The sequence below is a fragment of the Tupaia chinensis genome, unplaced genomic scaffold, assembly GCF_000334495.1.
Source record: "Tupaia chinensis unplaced genomic scaffold, TupChi_1.0 Scaffold000216_1, whole genome shotgun sequence".
NCBI classification, from domain to species: Eukaryota; Metazoa; Chordata; class Mammalia; order Scandentia; family Tupaiidae; genus Tupaia; species Tupaia belangeri.
In genome coordinates, this window is record NW_006159691.1 from 1,424,131 (window position 1) to 1,429,271 (window position 5,141).

The window sequence follows — 5,141 nt, forward strand, 5'->3', positions numbered from 1 at the left end:
TGAGAGTTTTTTTGCTATAGGGTGTGTGCGCTCGCCAGACAGACAGAGAGAGACAGAGAGACAGAAAGTGAGAAATCACCCCCCAGGGGGGATGGTCACACCGCAATCCCTTCTCCTCCATTCTCCTCTCGGGATCTTGGGCACGCACGCACATGCGCCCAACGTGAGTTTTTAGCCACCGGGTCCAGGACGCGAACCGCGGTCGACTACGTGGGAGTCCAGCGACATAGCCATTACACTAACTGCTGGTTCCCAAGGTCCTGCTCTTCTTTTATACCACAACACTTAGCATCATCTAGCATGCTAAGGGTTTGCTTATGTCTACCGTTTACTGTCTTCCAGCTAGAATATAAGTTCCATTTGTGAAAGGATTATTGTCTATTTTGTTGACCTGGTAGACATTAATATTTGCAGACTAAATGAATGCCATACATAACACACAAGAAACATAGTTTATACCACCACTGAAGCGGCTCCTACTTCAGTGGGCCTTCTGGGCTTCATACCTGGTTCAACTTCTTGAACTCCACCACTTGGAAGAAGATGTGCTCAAGGATATGTTTGGCATCTTGTTGGTCCTTTGGTAGTTTACTGGTTACGCCAAGAATGTCGCCACATTTCCTAACATAGAATTCCAGGTCTTCTTCAGTACCTAAACACAGTAGGGGTCATTAGATTAACCCTTACCTTCTGCCCTCCCCAAAGTACAGACTTTGTGTATTTCAGGTATCCCTTATTGGTTTCTACATCTCTTAAGATCACTCACCTCTTCCTAGGGTAATGTGACTGCAAGACATCAACAGTGATACTCTAGAGATCAATAATGAGCCACTTTTATAAATTAGGGCAAAAGTGGAACACTCCTAGTCAGAATAAAGCTGGACTACTGGCTTTTGTGTTCCCCAGATCTGGCACTCCTGTATTACCAAGAACAGGGGCAACTAGTAGGAAATCTAATTACTGTTCTCTGAATGCAAAAAAGAAGGCCATACGGGTATTTTAAAATACCATTTATGATAGTAAAACCAAAGGAAAAAAAGTCACCAAAATCTACCAACATACCTCCACGAAGCTAATAACCTATATCTAGTAGCCCTATATCTAACACAGGTAGCCATTACTGCCCTTCTCACATTATACTAAAATTTCCTTCTTTATTCCCTTATGATTTGCATTTCTAAAAGTTATTATAGATATGTATACCTTTTTATTAACATATTTAAACATACAGTTGCAATAATCTCTCATCCTGCACTGTCCCCGCAAATACTACCTAGAGTATTTCTATGTCTGCCCCTGTGTATATATACAAGTTTTCACACAAAAAGGATCTCAAGCTATAATAGTCTAAGTTGTCTTCATCACTTAACGATGTATTACTGATATTCAATATCAAAGCTTATGCTTTACATTTTTTTAACAAATGTGTAATATCTACTTTATTTCATAATCTTTTTTAAAAGAATTATTTTAACTTTATTTATCTATCTATTTATTTTAATTTGATCACAGAAAAAGAGGGAGGGAGGGAGAGAGGAAGTGAGAAAGGAAACCTCCAGGCCCAGAAGTTGAACCCCAGTTGACCAGGTGGGGAGTCCAGTGCCCTTAACCACCATGTCACTTGCCAACCCCTACTTCATAATGTTTTTTAAAAAATTATTTTATTTAACTTCATTTATTTTAATTTGACCAGAGAGGGACAGAGAGAGAGAGAGAGAGAAAGTGAGAAAGCAAGCCACCAGGTCCAGGGCTTAAACCACAGTCAGCCATGTGGGAGTCCAGTGCCCTTAACTACCAAGCCACTTGCTGGCCCCAGGCTATTTCATAATCTTTTTAACCAGTCCTATTAATGGATGAGCCATTAAGATTATTTCCATTTTTTTCTTTAAGAACTATTTATTTAATTTTATTTATTCATTCATTTATTTTAATTTGACCAGAGAGAGACACAGAGGGAGAGGGGAAGTGAGAAAGCAAGCCACCGAGTCTGGGACTTGAACTGTGATTGACCATGTGGGAGTGTCCAGCGCCTTAATCACCACACTGCCTGCTGGCCCCTTCAATTTTTTTTTCTAGGTTTTTGCCACAGGATGTGGAGAGAGACAGAGAGTTAAAGTGATAAACCACCTCCTCCATGGGAGATGGCCATGCCATATCCCTTCTCCTCTATTCTCCTCTCAGGATTTTGGGCATGCACACACACATGTCCAATGTGATTTTCTAGCTACCAGGTCCAGGATTCAAACTGCAGTCAGTCATGTGGAAATCCAGTGCCTTAACTACCATGCCACCTGCTAGCCCCAACATTGTTTCCAATTTTTTGAACGTTACAGTTCATATCTACATAGCTCTACCTTTTCTTGCTTTGTTTTGCAAATCTATAAGGATTTCTATAGGACAAATAGGTAGAAGTGGAACTCGGCCAAAGCCTCTTTCAGGGTTTATTATTCCCACTGCACTAATTTCTCTGTCTTGCTCATCTCTGATTGGCCAACACCTACCACTACCTGGAACAGCATATAGATAGAGTAGAAGTGTTTTATTTACAGTGAGCTGTTTCCAGTTTTGCAAACTCCCTTCTGGTCTTTGGACATATACAGATATTCATATAATTGGGACCCTACTGTGTATTTAGTTTTATATCTTGTTTTCTTCATTTAAAATTCTCTCTTAAATTCTGTCAGTGTCATTCTCTGGCCTTTGTAAACTTCTTTTTTGACTGCATATTATCTTACTGAATGAACGTGACACAGGACCAGCAAATGGTGTAATGGTTACATTGCCAGACTCCCATAGTTGACCGTGGTTCAAGTCTCAGACCTAATGGCTTACCCTCACGCCAGGAACATGAGTACATACCCAAAATCCTAAAACGAGAGTGGAGGAGAAAGGATTGTGGTGTGGCCATCCCCTCTGGGGAATGATTTCTCACTTTCTGTCTCTCTGGCAAGCACATGTACCCTATAGCAAAAATCTCTTAATTTGCCTTTGAGCATATATGTGCACACCCTATCTGTGCTGCAGGCCTTGCGAGTCAGGAAGACCACCTCCCATGGAGCTATGCAGTCTCTATACGGCCTGGGGCTTTACTTCCTTGTTCATATGTCAAGGTGGGAACACTTGGCTCTCTCTAGGACCCTGTCAAAGTTGAAGTCTCCATGATTCTTTTGTCTCTCACTCCATTTTATTAAACTGCCCGATTTACTAGGTGGCATATCTGAGGGTCAGCATTCATCCTACGGTTGCTCAGTAAGTTGTAACTAAGCACCTAAGGGATCAAAGCTCTGACACCTCTGGTTTTCTTCTTAACATCAGGTTCTTTTTTTTCTTTTAAGTTTTTTCCATAAGGCATGTGGGCTCACTGGAGAGGAGAGACAGAAAGAGGGAAAGTGAGAAATCAACCTCCCAGGGGAGATGGACATGCCACAATCCCTCTTCCACTCTTCTCTCAGGATTTTGGACACACACGAACATGTGCCTAGGGTGAGTTTGAAGCCACCAGTCAGGGACTTGAACTGTGGTCAGCCATGTGGGAATTCAGCAACGTACACATTACACCATCTGCTGGTCCCCCCTTTGGCTTTTAGTACTCATTCAATCTTGCATATTTTCTCACCTTCCTTATGTAACAGATACCTCACTTTTTGGATTTTTTAAAAATTTGTTTATTTTATTTATTATTATTACTTTAATTTGCTCAAACCATGGTCAGCCATGTGGGAATCCAGCTGCCTAACCACCATGCCACGTGCTGGCCCCTAGTGCCAGGTTCTTATTCACTAGATATTCTAGATAACTAGCTTCAAACAAACAAAAAATCGCCAATATCATTTATATGAAATATGGTATTTTGTATAATGTATTTATTCTCCCTAAACAAAGCTCTCTAAACTCTTCCTCATAGCAAACTTTAGAAGTTTAGACTAAGTTAAATAAAAGGAAAACAAAATTTAAAAATTGATCCAACTTACACTTGTTGGTAATCTGAGCGAGCCGTGCCTTCTCCGAGGAGAACGTCTCATCCAAGTCAAACAGCTCCAGAGGAGGAGGTGGCAATTCCCTGAAACTAGGAGGGAAAACCTAAAAGGAGAAAGCCTTTCATGGAAGAGCTTATCAAAGCCACAATGCACAGAGATGAAACATAAGGGAAATGAGAGGCCAACTCATCCCTCCCCGTAAGGTGAGCCCCAGACTCCCATCACCTCCTCCTGCCCTTCCCTTTAGACCCTCAGGGCAAGACTACTAGCCTGTTGTAAGCAACCAGGGAGAATAGGCTCTAACTATACCACTAACCTGACTGAGCTGACATACCGATGCCTATTAACTCACACAGTGACACAAAGCTTGGGTATGTCTATATTGAACATGTGATTGTACAAGCAGTCTCTTAGTTAATCATGAATTCTTGAAGACTAGAAATGATTTGGAGAAGCAGAAATACAATAGTATAAAAGTGCTAAACTTGTGAGTTAGAATTCACAGGTATGAACCAGTGGTGTGCTGGTAACTGTTTAACTGCTAGCTCTCAAAATATAACCAAACTAAAAGGGCTGATCTGTAGAATTCACCTGTTTCTATGATGTAAATATTCCTACCATGGTCAGTTTCAAGACACCAAGATGAAGCAAACTGGCTCATAATATTCCAGAATGTCATGGTACAGGGCAGTTCTGAGGGCAAGCTGAGTTCATGTTGTACCGGAACACTAACCCATCTACACACCACTGTCCCCAGGGCTGTTAGCCCTGTGCTACGAATCGAAGTGTTATTTGTCTAGAAAGGCAGCACTAAGCTTCTCCTTTTTACCCAGAAATTCTCCTATGTGGCCTCCAGCCACACAAGGTGGGAAATGTTAACGATGAACAGCTAGAAAGTCCATGCCATGCTCCTTTGGCTTGGACCAACCACATGGAAGTGCCTGTAGCACACTAACAGGTGGAGTGTGAGCATGGACGGTAGCAGCACACCCTGACCCAAAGAGAGCCACAGACGGCTCCCGGGAGGGTCCTTGGTGAGGGCCCAGCTGGGAAGGAAGGGCCGGCGCAGGCTCTGCAGCAGGCTCTGCGATGCACATCCACTTACCGCAGGCTGAAGAGCTGGCAGCGGTGTCTCAAACTGAGGCTGGATGAGCTGGAGCGGGT

At 42.5% G+C, this 5,141-nt stretch overlaps 1 long non-coding RNA gene across 1 annotated transcript in view; it reads right to left on the minus strand.

Moving 5' to 3' along the window:
• The window catches only part of LOC106734778 (uncharacterized), an 8,253-nt gene extending 3,112 nt beyond the window's left edge, over nt 1-5,141 (minus strand). The window contains exons 1-3 of the long non-coding RNA XR_001370340.2: nt 5,083-5,141; nt 3,972-4,080; nt 507-652 (exon numbers count right to left, since the gene is read on the minus strand). This is a non-coding gene — a long non-coding RNA (uncharacterized LOC106734778). The remainder of the gene's footprint in view (nt 1-506; nt 653-3,971; nt 4,081-5,082) is intronic.